At 35.5% G+C, this 20238-nt stretch overlaps 1 protein-coding gene across 10 annotated transcripts in view; it reads left to right on the top strand.

The window, feature by feature from the left end:
- Window positions 1–20238, top strand: part of LOC306874133 (GRB2-associated-binding protein 1-like) — a 78118-nt gene that overhangs the window by 1751 nt on the left and 56129 nt on the right. For 4 of the 10 annotated variants that reach the window (XM_079423925.1, XM_079423933.1, XM_079423932.1 and 1 more), the window contains exon 1: window positions 17113–17361. The exons of the other annotated variants lie outside the window; for them this stretch is intronic. The gene's annotated coding sequence lies outside the window, so the exon portion shown is untranslated. Of the gene's footprint in view, window positions 1–17112; window positions 17362–20238 lie in introns of those variants that run through there. 10 annotated transcript variants of the gene reach the window in all.

Below are 20238 nucleotides of genomic sequence, written 5' to 3'. Positions count from 1 at the left end.
ATGTTGAGTTCACTCCTTCAAGAGTTGTTAGCAACATTCTTTCATGCAAGAAACTGTGACGGAAAGTTTTTGCAGTAGGCATGGCTCTTTTGAAATCTAATGATAACTTTTAAGCGTGGTTCAAGCCAAAAGCTATTGTTTATATGCATCAAGGTTGCAGAAAGCAGTGCTGGTATGGATAGATTAAATTGGAATTAACTTTAATGGTATCATTTGCACTGCTTGCACCAATGATCATTACTTTGACGGCTGGTTCCTTGATCTGTGTATTTTGAGTATTTTGTATTAAATATATTGTCACCTTACATTTGCCAGGATTTCAAGGTTTTTCAAATATTTCACCAAATCATATGAAATGCATTTGTTTGCTGCTACTTTAGTTGCCAAGACAACTGAACACTTAACTCTCCATTCTGTCTGCACAGGATGACTCAATGCATTTAGTCATTCACACATTGTATGTGTACCATGGGGTCTTCCCTTCCTCTTAGTGGTAATATACACCAATAATCTGTAATGAAATCACTCACTTACAGCTCTGCCTGCTATCGAGCCCCAACTAAACATGTTAGAAATCTCCTTCAGGCTCATGTGATGCTTTTTTTTTATTGGATTCCTTTAATCTGGTGGAGCTCTGCTAGGAACATTGCTATTGAATTCATGTTTTATCTCATTGTGCAATCAGCAACACGGTTTAGACTCAAACAGCCAAGTATCTGGCATATTTTGCCATTGTTTAGAAGGAACATTCGAATGGCAACTATTGCATTTGGCCTCGTAGCTAATGCACATGCTTGAGAGACGGCGTGTGATTTCACACGCTTTGAGCTTCCAGAGTAAACGGTAGTCTGTTGAATGTGATGAACAATATTTCATGGCTCCAAATCGAATTAAAATGATTTCTGAGCTCATCCACACAATGCTATAATAAGATTAGATCCAAGAAAGAACAAGTGCTTTGTTGTAACACAGAATGTTCTCACAAGTAATTTTTGAGACATGTTTAAGCAAAGTGATTCTGGACAAAAGCCTTTGTAGTTGTTTAGTTGGTTTTTAGATTTTTTAAAACGTCCTTTGCCTTATCCCTCCTTTCTTGTTTACAGTCTAGGTTTACTATAGTTTTGATGTGCCGTCCTCAACATTGGTCTCAGCCTGTTTTCTGGTGCATGAAGGTGGAGTTGTCTCAACGTTTCACATGTGGCTGATTAGGTCCAGACTGTTTTTATTGGAGCCGGGTGGCTACTAAAATACTTCTCCTCGAGAGGAGCCCCATGCCAGGTGTACGGGCCTATTAGTGATTCTATGTGTGTTTTTGACCAGTTATGCATTGATCAACATTAATTTTAGATACATATTACAGTTTTTTTTAAACGGTGATTGCACTGAGAAACTTCAGATAACCCTGTCATTTTTTTTTTCTGCTCCAGATGACTCGTAGACATTCTCCAAAAATGTACACTACCATTCACAAATTTGAGGTTGGTAAGGGTTTTTTAAAAGAAATTGAGAAAGAAATGTTTCTTGAGGAGCAAATCAGCATATTAGAATGATTTCTGAAGGATCATGTGACACTTAGAGAACAGTTTTTTTTTTTTTTTTATTGTAATGCTGTGTCAGTATTACTTTTTTAGCAAATAAATGCAGCCTTGGCCAGCATAAAACGTTAAAAGCATTACAAAATTGTGCTGACCTCAAATGTTTGAACAGTAGTGTTTGTTGTTCTAAATCCATTGTTTATTAACCCTCATTCTGTTCCCTCTTATGTCTAAATTAAATGGAGCTGTTCTTGAGTCTTTGAAGATCTTTTTATATGGCTTATGTCTTATTCATGATTGGAACACTTCTGAAAAATCAGAAAAGACATGCAACCAGCAGTCTCAAAACAGGATCCACTCTGTTTTCTAATAAAAAAGATGACTGCGTTGAATGCTTTGAACATGTTATGAAATCATAAAAGTGGAAATGACACAATAGCGCTTTGTTTCATTATATGAAAGATCTGAGATGGTCTCTAGCTTCTCACGAGAAGTTTTTGCCTTTTATATTCTAAATCATACTGTTATATGGACTAAAAGAAAACAGTAGATCAGCTGATTTTTTCCGAAGAGAGGAAAAAAAAAAAATCTCTGAATCTTCTAGTGCTGCAAAGCTTTTAGCGGCATAGGGTCAAAAGTCTGATGTGTTTTTGACTGTTTGGCAACAGTTCAAGAGCAGAGCAGACCATTTGACTCGACTGTTTGCAGGGAATGTTCTTGATGGCTCAAAGAGCACAGTGCTTTACCGAGGGGCGTCTCAGACAGGCGATTAGTAACTATAACAGAAGTATAATTAAAGGGGCTACCTGAGTATGAAAAGCTTTTTTTTTTTTTTTTTTTGGCCTGTCCATGCAAGACATGTGAGTGGAATGAAGTTATTACTCCCCACAATAGCCACACCATATTCCTCAAACTGGACTATGACGTGAGTTAAAAATGTCCCCGTCGGCTCAATTTTTAGTGTCTTAGCATTTTCCATTTGGCCTCATCCTCTCTTCTCTGTAAACTTCTTCTTTCACACCCTTCTCATAATGCTTGGAGAGACTAATTGTGAAAGAGCCAAATGAAGTTGGGAACACATGTACGGTACAGTCATGTGGAAACTCCGATTGAAGCCTGGAGTGTTAATGCTCACTTCTGCTATTGAGACGATTTCATCTCATGTGATTTCTTACATGGAGCCCATCTGGATTGTACTTGCTTATGTATATTTGTATCTTCTAAGGTCAATTTATGTTTAAAATGTTATTGTGTGTTTTCAAAAAACACTTACAAAATTCACTTTTAAAGGATATGCATATTTAATCAATTAAAACCAATCAAATGTTCTTGAAAATCAGAGTAGCTCTCCCCCTTGAGCTAGGAGCCAATCATTGTTTATGTAGGCTAACTTAAACCTACTGGCTAATTAAACATGTAGAGATCAGTGCTATCAAATCGATTAATCGAGATTAATTGCATACAAAATAAAAGTTTGTTTACACAATATATGTGTGTGTACTGTGTATATTTACATGTAAATATATTCTTATTTATATGATTTGTTATGTACATATGTGCACACACACACACACACACACACACACACATACACACACATATTATTTATTGATTTGACACTAGTAGATGTATTAATATTAAAATTCTTGGCCAATTCCAATAAGCCAGTTACTTTTCATCAGTGTTGGGAGTAACGCGAGTTACGTAATATTACTTTTTTCAAGTAACTATTAAAGTAAAGCATTACTTTTTAATTTACAAGAAAATATCTGAGTTACTTTTTCAAAAGAGTAACGCCAGTTACTTCTTTCCCATTTATTGACTGACAGTGCACTGTGTGAACATGTTATTGTAGTTCTAGACTAAATGTGAATGTGCATTAATTCATCCCACTCACAAAAAACAGATTTAGTATTCATCAAAATGAATTAAAAAGTGAAATGCAAACTCAGAATATGACGCAAACTGCAATAATTAAATATGTTAACAAATGTATCTAATCCCAGTTTATTAACCAATGTCTCTGCTGCTGACCTTTGACGATCCAGTTCAACCATACTAATAAGCAAAAATTACTTTTGATAAACTAAAAATTGTGCTTCATTGTTTTTTATGAAGAGTGTTAAACCTTCTTCTTCTGCGTTCTACTTTACAGACTTGAATTTACTTTTTCTTCAGCCTGAGGTTCAATCATTTCACTTTTTGCTGTGCAATGACTTTTACATTTGCTATGATTAGAACTTCTTGTATTAAAAATAATCAAGCCCTGCTCATATTTAAAAAGTAACGCAAAAGTAACTTAACGCATTACTTTCCGTAAAAAGTAGCTAAGTAGCTAAGTAATGTAATTAGTTACTTTTTTAGGGAGTAACGCAATATTGTAATGCATTACTTTTAAAAGTAACTTTCCCCAACACTACTTTTCATGTTATGACTGATGAGCTATAATAATATTAAATTTATATAAAATTTTATACATTATATACATATATTTTATACATTATTTTGTAAATTATATTCAAAAAATAAAATGCTAAAAACTAAAATCAGTCATTTGAAATACTAGTCCTACAAGTCAATCTGTTACATTATAACACTACACTGATTTTCTTTGTGAGATTAGCTAAAATGTTCATTAAACAAATGTTATATACAAATTATTTTTTAAGAATTAACTTCAAGTGAGTGGTATAGATGCCTGTCCAGATATAAAAATACAGAATATTTAAATATGAACACATACATATTGGATCTTTAACTATGCATAGAGATATATCCAGTGAAATTTAAATATCCAATAATCATCTATTGACTGATTTGATGAATAAAAAATATATTGTACATCCCTTAAAAAAAGAGAGAAGGTTGTCTGTGTCGTGCCCAAACTTCCTGTTTTAATAGGAAATGCCCACACAGGACAGAAAACTGCTTATCGACTTTTTTCAAGAGGCTTTCGTGTGTGACAGTGTTATCGGCTAAATATCTCTCACTTACAACAACGTGCACCTCTGTGTTTGCTGTTGCTTTTTTAATTCTTCTTTGCAGTTGCCTGTTTCTGAGATTGTGAAATTGTTTACTGTTGTTAGTACATAGCGGCTTTCCACAGTGCGATGAGCGTCAAGGAAGATTGAGAGGTTGGCGCAAAACGGGGAAAGAGCCAGAGGGAAAAAATGTGCAGCTCAACCGATCTAATCAAGAACGCACTCCACCCTTCTGTTTTAATGCAACTCAGCAAGCCACTAGGTGCTCTAAGCATTTTTAAGCACAGTGAGCTAGCAAGCCATTAGCAATGCTTTGCAATGGCTGCCCTCGCTCACTGCCTGCAAGCATTTTAAAAGCTTGCTGTGCTGAATTCATTGGGGTGCACAGAAAAACAAAAGAATAGTTCTTTACTTAGCGGTTGAATTATTTCTTTTAGTCGGGATTCATTAAATCTGCTTGGGTGGGGGAAACATAATCGTGCAACTTTCTGCTGAAACAAACATGCACAGAGAAAAGAAACAAACAGTGTTTGTGGCTGGAGGTTATCGGCTTAGCTAGGTGCTTTTGCAGACATTTTTGCTCTCTTTCTTCCCCTCCCCCTCTTTTTGCCGGTCTCTCTCCCACCCCGGCTGGTCATTTGTGTCCAGAGTAGTTCTGTCAGGGCTGAGAGGGGCCCTGGTAATGGATTGCCTCTGCTATCAATTATTAACTGTAAGAAATAAGAAAAAACCTTTTGCAATATTAATGTGCTTCATTCCTACCCAATATAGCTTTTCAAAAATTGAAATGAAAATTCTTGGCTGAAATTGAAAATTCTGGACACACTGGGCTAAAAACCAAAACTGAAAATGCTAATTTGGAATTAGCTTTTGTTTGGAATGACTTGGAGATTATGTTGATTCTTTGACACTATTATAATGTGCATCCATTAATATTACACCTCATTTTCCAAAAGAATGGTATGTTTAGTAACAGAAGCTTCTCTGCCTTGAAAGATGATTCCTCTTTTTGGTGCGCTGCATTTGACGTTGCATTGAAATGCCTCACAGCAAGCAGACATTCTTTATTATTGTGCCTAACCAAGTGGGTGACTGTTGTATGTTAAGTTTGGCATGGGGAAATGCAAATACACACACTGAATACAGACTAGTTTGTATTTTTCTGTGAGAGTCTCAGCACACACAGAATGTTAGCGTGGTCCAATTAGCCCCTGCTTGTAGATGTCAAGTTTACTTCATCTAGCAACAAAAAGCATTTTCTTTTCATTGATAACCATTCAAAGTTGTGCAAAGTTTCTACCATTCAAAGTTGTGCATTCTGAGGAAAATTTGCTTTTTGAAAGCTGTGATGAAATGATTGCATTATAGAAGAAGTGCTCAAAGTTGGTCTGTGTTGACCTTTGATTCGGCCCACAGTTCCAAATAATAAGAAAGGAGAAAAATACACTGAAATAAATCAAGAATTAAAAGGATATTTCACCCACAAATGAAAATTCTGTGGTTAATTACTCACCCTCATGTTGTTCCGAGAGGAACGCACCCTCATGATGAATTCCGAGAGCTTTCTGATCCATAGACAGCAAGGGTCCTTACAAGTTCAAGGCCCAGAAAGGTACCAAAAACATCGGCAAAGTAGTGGATGTGACATCAGTGGTTCAATCTGAATTTTATGAAGCTACGAGAATTCTATTTGTGCACAAAGAAAACAAAAATAATGACTTTATTCAACAATTCATCTCCTCCGCGTCACCCTGGCACCATTTTGGAGAATATTCACTAGGGGTGCAACGGATTGTAGATGGTCCGTGATCCATACGGACCAGTTCCCGGATTAACTGTTAAGTTTAACCATCATAGAGTGAAAGTTTATCATTTGCACGTGTTTTGTCGGGACTCGTGCACCGTTTCCTGTGCTCAGCCGCTGCCACATACACTGAAGCGCGCACACGCAGAGAGAGGCGCGATTCTGATACCGCGTTTCAGACAACGCTTCAACGGATGGATACAGACATACACACAAAGACTTTGAGACAAAGTTATGTTAAAATATCCGTTTTGGCAAGTATTCTGGTAAACACAGTCGGTTATGTCTTAAGTTAACGTATAAAGCCGAAAAAGAAACCGGATGTGTCAGTATTAGGTCTGTGCATTTAGTCTTAAAGAGAGCCTATAATACCTGCTTCTGTCTGCTAATCAAACAACACCTCAGCAAAGATTAATCTGTATTTAACTTATGCAGTAAGCATTATTGTGTTTTTACACTTAATTTTTACGTTTCTGCACCTGAATACTACTGTTACTGTATTTATAATTTTCTGTCGTAGGCTGTTCATCTATGCTTATAATTTAATTGTTTTTGTTTTATTACTGATTTTAGTAGTTAAGGTAGTAGCTTCTGCTGGCGTATTGAAGTACTTAAAGTATGCTTTTAGTAATTAATGAAAAGCAAACTTTTTTGCTGATCCGAAAAATGATCTGATCCTTGACTCAAAATCTGTAGTATGATCCGAACCGTGAGTTTTGTGATCCGTTGCACCACTAGTATCCACTGAACGTAAACAACGGATGCTGTTCTGTGTCAGCCGTGCCACATACGCCGACACATACATTCAGATCAGAGCATGCACATACGTTGGAATACTCTCCAAAAAGGTGCCAGGGTGACACGGAGGAGATGAATTGTTGAATAAAGTCGTTATTTTTGTTTTCTTGGTGCCTTGAACATGTCAGTTGCTTTGCTGTCTATGGAGGATCAGAAAGCTCTTGGAATTCACCAAAAATATCTTAATTTGTGTTCTGAAGATGAATGAAGGGCTTGGGTTTGGAACAACTTGAGGGTGAGTAATTCATCACGGAATTGATGACATTTTGGGTGAACTATCCCTTCAAGAAAAAATGGGTGTAAAAGCAATTTTCACTCAGAACTTGCTAGTAAATTTCACAAATGTTTAGAAAGAACTGGCAGGTAGCACATTGAATTAAACGTGACATTTTGAAGTAGAAAGATTGAAATAGCATTTTCTTGTAAAACATTTGTTTTCTTTGAAAGATCTTTTTTACAGTGTAGGGAAAAATGTGCTGTTGAAATTTTGTTTTAACTTCTTTTTTTTGGCATATTGAAATGCACCTTTGCATTATAGTAGAGTATTTGTTTAGTCAAGTACTTTTATTCTATTTTATTTATTATTTCATACACTTCTTCTATAAATAAATCAGCCATTGTCGTTTACATTATCTTCCATTTAAATTGGATCTTTTCCCACATGCACACTGTTTTTTTTTTCTGTCAAAGTTTCTTTTATCAGCTGTTAAAGTAACAGCTGACATTGTTGACATTTTAGGCTGAAAAGGCCTTTTTTGGCTTCCTCTTTCCAATAGGATCTGGCTGCAGACTTGCACTCTCAGACACTTGCGCTTCTGCGAGTGACGTATTTTTTATTTTGTTCTATTTACTTATGTTTTTGTTTGAATCGCTCAACATTTTACCACAGTAGCCAGGTGGTGAAGACAAGAAAAAAGAAAATAAATTACAATGTCGCTTGCACTTTCCGTTACCTGCGACGTCACTTGCATTCGACACGAATCATGTGCGTTGCCATGAAATGATGAAAACCTCAAAAGATTTTAAAATTATTTTATGGGCTAGGCTAAACTTCATCTAATCATACATATAAATCATGTGAAACTATATATATATTTTTTTTTTACAATTTTGTTCATTTACCGTGTCCCTAAAGTCATCTCCCACCCTGTTAGTATGTACTCCCTCACCTTCCAAAATAGACTACAATTCCACTGAGATCATTTTCAGGAAGTGATATTGTTTATTTTTTCCGCTGGAATTCAACTGTACAAATGGAGGTAAGTGTCAACTCTCACTCATACCTTTTTTTTTAAGTTTTTGAAAAGTTCTCCTGCTTGTCACACTCTTAAAGTTCCACCCTGTTAGGCTATATTATGGAGAATGTTTGTCTGATCAAAGAAAAAGAAAAAAACATATCTGACATGGTTATAAAAGTTATGTTCATCTATAGAAGATTAGAGAGCTAAATGTTGATCACTCAAAAAACTATAGCTAATTTAGCTCAAAATTGTCCACCCTGTTAGATTCCACCCTGTTAAACCTAACAGGGTGGAATGTAGGGGTGGGCGATATGGGAAAAATATCATATCACGATTTTTTATAGAAATATCACGATTCACGATTTTTATCACGATTCTTTGTTAGTTTTACTATTTTGGTTTTACAAGTTGTCTGAGCATTACAGCCAAACTAGAAAGACAAAGATGCATGGCAGATATTGAGGCCAAAGTGGGCGAAGATAAAAAATCTTTGTCATTATTTTATTTTTCTTATTAAAAAATAAGAACAAAGATACACATTACAAATACACATAATATACAAATAAAACAAACAGTGCTTTATTTCCAGGTACAATAGGTGTATTTAGCAGAGCATTCAATGAAATTGAATGAACAAATATAAAAATAAAACACTACATAGACTGATTCCTAAAGCAACTGTATTAAAGTTTTTCAGTCAAGAATAGTGAGTGATTTTTCTCTTTTGCGTTTTGTTGTTTTGTTAACGTTAAATGAATAGTTCCCCCACAAATTAATATTCTGTCATCTGTCTGTCAATTCTGTCATAATGTTGTATTTTTATATCATCATTTACTCAAAAGTTGTTTTAAACCGGAATGAGTTTCTTTCTTCTGCTGAACATTTATAAATGCTATTTTGAAGAAGGTGGAAAACCAAACAGTTGCTGGTCCTCTGTGACTTCCATAGGATTTTTCTTTCCTACTATCAAAGTCAATGTGGACCAGCAACTGTTTGGTTTTCCACTGAGTAAATAATGACAGAAATTCAATTTTAGGGTGAACTATCCCTTTAATGACAGTCGACAGCATGTTTAGTGTCCTGTCCCTTTAAGAGCTGCACGCATCTAATATACAGGCACGCATCTGTTTCTCTCTTAACTATTTACTTTCATTTTAGAGATAACCAACTCAGTCTGTATGTAAACCTTGTGTGTTTTGACAGTATTAGCGCAAAATATAACTTAGTTGAGTAATCAGGCGCTGTTAGACAGGCGTTTTAGTGCGCGTGCTTCAGGTCTATCCGCTCAGAACAAGCGCACGTCAGACCAGCGCGCGAATTAAACATTTAACCAGCAAGGCTTGTATGCAAATAATGTACTTTTGCGATCGCGAATAAGTGCAGTGTCCTGTCTGAGTAACTCTACTGCTGTATGTCGTGTTGTACAGTATATAGAGACGGCGGCGCCAGAACTGTATTTGACAATGTGCGCAGTAGCGCGATACTACGATATTTCTTAAAAAGCAGATCGTGGAGACATTTTTATCGTCCACGATCAAAAATCGTCATATCGCACACCCCTAGTGGAATGTGAAACTAACAGGGTGGAAATTCTAATAGAATAACTAGTATTTATTGTATACTGCAAATTAATCTACCTCCATTAAACTTTTGAGTGGTAATGTACATCATGGATACAATTGTATTTATGTACACTAAATGTTTTGCTGATCTAAAACTTTTGAGCTGTAATGTTTTTAAAAGAAGTCTCTTCTGCTCACCAAGGCTTAATTAATTTGATCAAAAATACAGCAAAAACAGTAATATTGTGAAATAGTTTTACAGTTTAAAATAACTGTTTTCTATTTGAATACATTTTAAAATGCAATTTATTTCTGTGTTGGCAAACCTGAATTTTCAGCATCATTACTAAAGTCTTCAGTGTTACATGATCCGACAGAAATCATTCTAATATGCTGATTTGTTGATATCAATGTTGAAAACAGTTGTGTACAATTGTTTTTTTCAGGGTTATTTGATGACAAATAACAAAAAACAACTGGAATGATGCTGACATTTTGGGATCCGTATGATCATGTAGCCGCATTCAAAGCGATCTGTGCGGTTTGCTCAGGCGGCTTTAGTGCCTTAGGTGTATGCAGATTCTCACGAGAGCATTACATTAGCATTGGATAAGCATTTGTTGCTCGGTTGATTTGATTTTATTGGCAGGATGGTGTGTGTTTTAGGATTCCAGTGGTGAGGGAACAGGCCTCAGCTGTCGTAACTCATTCACACAGTCTGCTCTCTAGAGGGCCTCCAAAGGCAGCCTCTGTCTGGGAGCAGGGATGGGGATCTGCCCCTTTAGCACAACCATACATAGTCTCTCCCTTTGCTCTATGACCTTTCTATTTTTGCTGGGAAGCTCAAGAGTTTTTTATTATTCACCAGGGCTCCATCAGTTTGATCCAGAGCTCAGAACTTTATATACAGACTATTTACATTCCTTATTGGTGGGAAACTATTTTGGAAACAGTGTTGCATTTAACTTTTCCTGTTGTTATTGTATTAAACCACTTCCATAATAAGGCTGTGTGATTTTGACAAACACCTTTATTTCTGTTAATATTTTAATCAGTTTTATTTTCTCTGAATGGAATGTGCTCTGAGTGGTAGCTGCATGCTACACACTTTATGTAGGTAACACATCCAGAATAAGCTGAGAACTTGTTTATTTCTGTTTCATGCATGATAAATTAGTGCTACCTAAATGGTCAGCTCCATATTCAGCTTCTTAGCAGCATGAAGAACAAAACAGTTATTTAAATTTTGAATAAATTACATGCAAATAGTGAGCAATGTTAATGTCATGTGATTTAGAAATCATTCTAATATGCTGATTTGCTGCTTAATTATTTGTTGAATATTATTGGTGATCAATTATTAATAATGGTTCTTATCAATGTTGCAAACTTTGCTGGTTAATATGTTTGTGGAAATTATAAGTTTTAAAATACTTTTAGAATAGTAAATCTTTACTGTCAGTTTTTATCAATTTAATGCATTCTTGCTGAAATTATTATTTTTTTTATATTACTTGCCCCCCCCCCCCATTTTTGAATGCTAGTGCATCGACATTTCTGCAAAAATATATTCAGCATTGATAATAATAGGGAATGTTTCTTGAGCAGCAAATGAGCATATTAGAATGATTTCTCTAAAGGATCATTTGAGACTGAGGATTGGAGTAATGTTTGCTGAAAATTTAGTTTTTTTGACTATAAATTACATTTAAAATGTATTCTAATTGAAAACTTAATTCAATGCAACTGTTTTTACTGTATTTTAGATTGCTTGGTGAGTGTAGTTTAAAAAGCAAAAACATCTAAATTTTGTTCTTGACACACAAATGCATTGCTCAAAAATAAAATGTGATTTTTATATGATATATTATAGTTTTTCCGCTATAGTTATGTGCTCCTAGTGTTATCTGTAGTGTTAGTTTGAAGTGCTCAGTGATTGAGCATGATGAGTTTAGCTAATTATAACCTGCTGAAGTGCTCAGTGGCCCTTTGCTATCGATGCCTTAGACATCTGATTCACAACACGTTTGATTAGCTTTTATTCTTGTATGTGTCATTGTCTGCATATCTAGACTAGCCTTGTTTGGTCAGCTGATCCTGAATTGGCCTTTGGCCTAAGTGCTGAACTGCCAAAGTATGTACAGCAATGAGCGGCTTACAGGAAAAGGCAGTTTGTAAACAGATGGGAGCTTTTATTTGCAGGGGATATTTGTTCAGTCTTGTTCTTTCCCATGCAGAGATTAGATAAGATGGAAATTGAAGTCTTGCACTTTCATTTTCTTAGTTTTTTTTTTTTTTTCCTCTGTTTTCCATAAAATATGGTTTGGGTTTTTCTATATTTTTTTAACTCTTTCTGTACTTTCACAATGCTCTGCTAGAGGCTTTATAGTTATTTGATTAAATTGAATGCAGACTTGGCCCTGATTACAAGCCATATCGATTAGATTCAGTCTGCCTTAAGTAGCGGCTATGAATTTGTCCTCACCATTAAATTTACACTGTATACTTGCATATTTTACTTCAATGCATTACTTACTGAATAGAATGCACAACACTACAGTATATTGTGAAATATTTTATCCAATATATTATATAATATTTAATAATATATTGGATAAGTCAAGTCCTGACATTCAGAAAATAGCCTAGATTGAATACAACGTGCAGCCATTTCTACTCATAGATATTGAAAAAATAAACAAGCTACATATGTTTTATTGCACAAAACTAGCTTAGTACTTTTCTTGTCACATACAGTATTGTTGAAGTCAGTTGTATTACAAAAGTGCTGACTTGAAGTTGCTTCCCCTTTAAATCACTTAATTCACCTTAATTCTTCCCCTTTTGAATAAGATCTAAATGATCAAGTCGACCTCATTAATTAGTCCATCCTCGAATTAATGTTTTTACTGAAAGAAGTTAGCAGCTGATGAAAAGATGTTTTAGAGGGGAAGTGGAGCAGACATTTAGTTCTTCAAGTTGGCAAATCTTGTGACGCAGACGCCTTGGGTGAGCCCTGTTTAAGAATAGATTTGAGCATTTTCTTTTTTGGAAGGTGCTATTTTAAGGCCGTAGTTCTTCCCCATAAACATACACTAACAACCGAAGATGGTACCTGTGGTTTGTTCAAGGAATGTTTAGGGCTGAACTGTGTCTGAAATGACTGAACTATATCATACACTCTTAGTGCCAGAGTTTTTGGGTTGTTTGCACAAAAGACCATCTAAATAGCACTGCTGTGCTGAGTGATTATGTATCAGTTAATAATTATGTTAATAATAATAATTTATATTATTTGTTATTATTAATTATAAGAAATTACAACTTAAATTATTATCATTGTTGTAGTTCTTAAATATTGATAATATAAATAAAGTATTTATTATATTTGTTTAATAATTATAATTAATTAAAATCATATAATAATATTAATAGTAATATTAATAACATTATATATACATTATAACTATTTAGTAAAGTTCATATTACTGTTGCACTTATCTGTACATAGTCAATGCAGTTATTTTTAAGCCGTTGTTGTCATCCTATCTAAAACGTGAGTTAGCCAAAAAAACAACAACTATAACATTACCACTTTAATATGTCTTGCAATATCTGTGCGTGCAAAGGTTCTGCGCAATCCTCTTGTTCAATTTTCTCGAGGTCTGAATTGATATGGCAATATTGACGATCTTGCTGCTTTGGCAAGGGGCGGGGCAGTACTGAAACGGCGTCTAAACTGTTCGCCAATCACAACGCACTGGGACAGCTAACCAATCACAACACATTTAGTTTTTCGGAAGGCGGGCCTTCATCAAACCCGGAACTAATCGAGTCGTTTGTGTCAGTCTGGGGAGAAAGGTATTGTAATAATGTAAATTATGTGAAAAATAATGCGATTTTCGAACCACCACGCATGAGAGAATGTTCTAGTACACCCCCAAAACAAAATCAAGACTTTGTAAAAGAGCATAATAGGACCCCTTTAACATGGGGAAAAGCATAGGTATACACTTTACAAAGTTTGTTTCAGAGCCTCTTTTTTTCCTCAGAGTCCCATGATGCACAGGAGTGTAAGTTTATGAGGCTCCTCATCTGCCCCCTTGCGCTGTCTCTGTCTTTCTCCTGCTTTCGCTTCAGCTGCTCTTCTGCTTCTGACGTGTCGTTCTCTTGCAGGCCGAGCTGCCTGACAGCAGCATGGCGACCATTTCCTGTGCTGCTGTGCTACCACTGCTGATGCTTCCCAGATGGCTGTAGAAAGATCTTTCTCTTTTCTTTATTTGGAATAAAGCCTAGTTATGGGCCTGAGTACATTAAGAGGAGGTGTTGGAGAGAGAGCGAAATGAGTAGGCTGCAGGAGCTGTGCTGGAAAACAGACCCGTGTGGGACTGAAGAATCAGTTTTGGCTATTGTAGTGACACTCCAGACATAATAATCCAAATTTACTGTAAAAGAAAACGTGTGTGCCCTGTGAATATTACATCAGAGATATGCAACCTGGTTTAGTTATTGTGCTGCACCAAAATGACATGATAATTTTTGGCCAATGGCCATAACCAAAAATTTGGCTTCTCTGCATTCTCACATGACAGACTCTTTTTGTGTAATATATTACTAGGCAAATCACAATCTCTGTGCAAGCATGGAAAAACAGTCTTCATTAATGCACGAATAATATGTAGGAATAGGAGTGTTAATGCACAATTAGAAAGCAAAATAGTACCCTGAAATTGTTCAGCATGCTGAAGGTTTATGGCAGTGATTCCTGCTTTACTATTCACTGTATCCATGGCAAAAGGAATTTTATTGTACTCAGTTTGAGTTAGCAGTCTAAGTGGAACCTGCAAAATATTGATGAGAAAAGTTTGTTTCTGTTACATTGTCTTTACCTGCTGTACTCAAAAACAAACATACTAGTCACTGTTGTTGATTCATGGAAGCATACTTTGTTTTTATGCTCAATATAAAGGTCGTCATCAATATGTGTGCACTGTGTGTGTATAGCCAGATTATCGAACATTGCATACTTTATGTAATTAAAGTTGTGAAACTTGAATTGAACTGACTGGTTTTTCATATGACACTGTGTAGTTAAAGATATACAATATGTAATGATAGTAAAATATTAACAATTTATTTCAGTCACACTTTATTTTAAGGTCCAATTCTCGCTTTTAACAAACCATTAACTACGACTTTTGCCTCAATAAACTACTAATTTGCTGCTTATTAATAGTTAGTAAGGTATTAGGAATGTAGAATATGGACATGCTTTATAAGTACTAATAAACAGCTAATATATTATTGATAGGTATGCAAATAAACAACTAGTTAATTGTGAGAATTGGTTCCTAAAGTGTTTTTTCAATAAGTTGAAAATAAAGTATCGGGTAGGGTTAGGGTAGGTGTAGGGAGGGCTTTATTGTACCAATAAGGTGGCATCCATTTAATAATTTGAATTAAAATTACAATTTACACTCAGTACACAATGACACACGCTCTACCATCTGCACCACTGGAGCTGACGCTTTAGCTGACTCTGCTGTTCTTCTTCTGGTTCTTCCTGTACATCTTGATTGACAGATGTCTCGTCCAGTCAGTGGTGAGTAATCTATTCCCAAACCAATGGCGCTGTCTCAAACTATACCTACCTCTTCCGGTTTGTCTGATTTGTCGTGTTTTCTGACTTGTTTTGTTTTCGGATTTGTTGTAGTGTTTTCTGACTTATGTTTTCTGAATTGTTGTGTTTTCAGAATTGTGATTTGTTTTGCACTTCTCGGCCACCGTATTGAACTAACAATAAGCATTACTGAACAATTAAACACAAAACACATCTTACATATTACATTTTTTAACATCAGTTAATTTATTATGAATGAATTAACAGTGAACAACAGTAAATTAAAAAATTAAGATTATCCAAGATTAATAAAGACAAAATTGAGAAGTGAACATTTTTATACTTTATTCTCCCTCATGTCTTTCCAGACCCATAAGACTTTTATTTATATTAGAGACACGGATTAAGGTATTTCGGTAACACTTTATTTTAGGGTCTCTTAATTAGTTTATTACTACTTATATTAGCATGCATATTACTAGAATATTATCCATTTATTAGTACTAATTAAGATCATATTAATGCCTTATTCTACATGACCTTATTCTACATCCCTAATCCTACCCAATACCTAAACTTAACAACTACCTTAATAACTATTAATAAACCGCAAATTCCCCATTCTAAAGTGTTACCGGTATGTCTAATGAAACCCGAGATTTCTGTCCCTCCATTGAAAGTCCAGGTAACACTTTAGAATAGGGAACACTTATTCACTATTAACTATGACTTTCCCCTCAATAAACTCCTAATTTGCTGCTTATTAATAGTTATTAAGGTAGTTGGTAAGTTTAGGTATTGGGTAGAATTAGAGATGTAGAATAAGGCATTAATATGTGCTTTATTACTACTAATAAATGGCTAATATTCTAGTAATATGCATGCTAATAAGCAACTAGTTAAGAGACCCTAAAATAAAGTGTTACCAAAGTCCAAAACTTTGACACTTTAAAAAGTTCATAAAGAGATTGTTCATATATAATTTTTTTTACAATGTAATCCAAGTCATCTGAAGAGAAACAATTGCTTTATATGATGAGCAGATAGGCTCTTATTCACGTTTAACCACTGGCCCACACACACACACATGCAAGAGTGTATTAAATATGGTAAATGGAAACTCAACTCTAACTGTAACAGAAACTCATTTGGTGGTAAATAAATTATAACAGAACTTTAATTTTTGAGTAAACTTACTCTTTATTAAGTTGAAACTGTTACCTATTATGGTTAACATCAGTTATGGTGTTTGAACGATAAAGAGATGGACGAGGGTTCTAGGTTTCGGATTAAATGATTCCCAGCCTCTCCCTGTCCCTACTCAGGATCACCGTGGGCTACTAGTGTGTAGGAGGGGTCAGGCTTGAGACAAGCTGTGAAATGCCGCCGCTGCCCTGTGTAATTTCTCAGGTTACCGTGAGTCTGCTGGGGCCTGGCTCGCATTGGACTACCCTTCCCCCTCGTTGCGAGTGAGCTCTCAGCGACAGTTTGTGAGAGTGCTCTCTCTCCTGATTGCATTAGAAGGGCTGTTCAATGTGGCTTGATATCTCCAGCCTGGCATCATGCCAACAGAGATAGTGTTCATGTGTATAGCTGTGAGAAGCAAAAAGACCTCCAATATAGACCATGCAGACCACAGGCTTGTTTCTGATGTGAATGCAGTGGTGTGGACACATTGTCCACTCCAGAATTGCTGATTCGGGATGTCTTGTTTCCAGTCTTCATTTGATTCCTAATTATTAGTTTAGTAACCTTCATTATCCTTTTTTCTGAGAACTTTGGATTAAGTTTCACTCCAGTAAATCTGCTCAGCTCTCAAGGTCAGTACGGGTTCCTTTCATTTCCTCATTGCACGTTTTGTTGATCTTACTGGTTTTGGAGAAAGACACCTGGCTTACACTGCAGACGAATGGCTCTAGAGTTTCTGTTGTGGTCTCTATGTGAGCAGGTGCTTACATCCTGCAGGTGTTTTAACTGTGGAGTGTGTATGCTTGACTTTGGAACCTGAACCATTCATTGTGTTATTAAAACACAATGAATGGTTCTGACATCAAACAGAGAATATATTCTCTGTTTGATGTCGACCATTTACATACTTTTTCCACCCAATTTAAATTTGCATCCGCTGCATGTGTAAAAGCTTAAATTTATTTGGTGTTGCGTTGCTTTCACCTATCTCAGCTTAATGGAAAAACTGTGAGTGAGCCATTTTGTAGGATCATTTCCTTAAAACATGTAGACACTGTGACGCTCCGTGACATTATCAAAACATTAGTTTTTGTTTGAGAGCCCAAAACAGCAGTGGCTCAAACAATGAGTTGGCATGGGACTGTCTGTTTGACCAACCAATGGAAACCATTAGAGAGTGTTCGCAAAACCTGTTTGGAAAGGTTTGATGATGCCAGCTGCACAGAAATTATGCATTTTAACTTTTAGTTCTGAGTTTTGTATCCTTCAGAAATAACTTTTATATTTTATTAAAGTTTGAATGAAATTTAATTTCACCTTATCTATTATATAAATGCAAGTTATTGATCTTATGACTGATTTATCCATGCATGGTTTGTTGTTTTTATTTTATTTATTTCTTTTACCTTGTAATTTTTTGTTAAAATGCACCTTCTCTCTGGTGTTGTATGCTGGATGTTGCCAAAACAAATGTGTGCTTAAACTTCACCTTTTTCTTAAAATCTACTGCAAACTCGCATAATTCACATCTCCCTCCATCCAATCAACAACTGATGGATAGAACCAAGTTTTTCATTTTACTTGAATAAACATCAAAGTACATAAGAACAATCTGTTATGTTGCAACTTCAATATAAGAACAACTTGCAGTGTTCTTTGGTGTATGATTTTTAGAGTTCTCATGGTCATGGAAATGTCAGGGAATTTTAAAATAGGCCTAGAAAAAAAAGATGTAAATGTTCAGTGTGAATTTTAGTTATGACATATTAAAAATATTGTTTGTGAGAAATTGCTCATTGTCAGTGCAGTTGCTGTGTTTTTATGCATAACAGGACAGAAAGTTTTTGGAAATGAATTTCTATGATTTAGTTTGAAAGGTGTGAAAACTGGATTTTGTGGTTTGCATTATTTACAGCCTTTTTGGTGACACTTTATTTTAAGGTCCAATTCTTACTATTAACAAACCATTAACTATGACATTTGCCTCAGGAAACTCTTAATTTGCTGCTTATCAATAGTTAAGGTAGTTAAGTTTCGGTAGGGATGTAGAATATAGTCAAGCAGAATATGTGCTTCAAAAGCACTAAAATCAGCCAATATGTTCATAATAGGCATGTAAATAAGCAATTCATAGTGAGAATTGGTCTTTATATTAAAGTGTTACCACCTTTTCTAGCAGTCATGTTTAACTTTGGTGTACTAGCCAAATAAGCTGAAAAACTTAAAGTCTTGTCTGGGTTTTCTTCTTAACACCTGAGTCTTGGAGGTCGCTGTCCGTTTTTTGCCCTGCTGTCCTGTGCACAGGGTGTTTTGGGTACTAAAAAAGAGGGAATTCTTTGGGCAGGCGGTCGGAGAGACCTAAGCAGTGCTCCAGTCATGTGAAGAGAGGCTGCCAAGGCCAGAAGAATGTGTTGAATTTGAATGACGCAGCTTTGACGGAGACATGTGACTTTGAGAGCGATAGATGGAAAGGAAAGGGGATCGGGGAGGAGGTGAAGTGCCACCCCACTGACCTTTTTATGCCAGCGTAACTATCGCCCCCTTGGATCAAAGAGCAGGGATAGAGGGATCTGAAGAAAAGAGTGTGCCTACCCTGTTTGCGTATATCTGAGTTTGCTGATGTCATGCCCCTTTGTTTCTCTCCATCTTGGTCAGATGACTAGCCCATGCCTTACCACTCGGTGTTCCACAGCTAGTGCTTAGACGTAATCCGTAACCTTTGAAATGTCTTTTAGATGACATTATAAAGGGTACACGCTCTCATAAATACGCTTGCAAACTTTTGTGCCTTTTGTTTTTAAAGGTCAGCATTATTATACATATTAAGTGTTGCAAGTTGTCAGGCATGATATATTGGCCAATATAATTATATTATTGGACAGTACTTTCTTAGCCTCTAGACATTCAGTTGTATTATTATATAAACACACATCAGGATTTGCTGGATATTAGCATTATATGAACTAGGGATGCAACAATACCATTTTTTCAGAACCGATCCGATCCTGAAAATTCTGAGTATCTGCCGATACCGATCCAATCCGATACCAGCGCAGTTTTTTTTTTTTAAATCGAATTTCTATACTTCTGTGTGTCTGTGTTTTTTACTCTTTTGTGTGTTAAACACAATCTACTACATATAGATAACGTCATTTTAATGAAAAATAACAAATGAAAAAATATATAATCATAATCTATGACAAAAATACTATTATAAACTTGGTTTATAATACAGCAAAAGATACTCTAGAAACATCATGGGTGCACAATAATTTTATAAAACCTAGTGAAACATTTTTGTTTACAAATAAAAGTGAATAAGTGTAGGACTAAATCTGGTAAAATGGTACACATTTCTCTTTGAATTGTTTTAAAATACATTCATGAAAAAACAAGCAAATACATTTATATATAAATATATAGGCTACTATAAAATTAAAAGTCATTACTTTTAAATCTATAGCACAGTAATGAAGGCAGCAACATATGATAGATAGGACAGAACAAGA

The sequence above is a fragment of the Barbus barbus genome (genome assembly GCF_936440315.1).
Source record: "Barbus barbus genome assembly, chromosome: 8".
Taxonomy (NCBI): domain Eukaryota; kingdom Metazoa; phylum Chordata; class Actinopteri; order Cypriniformes; family Cyprinidae; genus Barbus; species Barbus barbus.
This window is presented reverse-complemented; position numbering and strand designations above follow the sequence as displayed.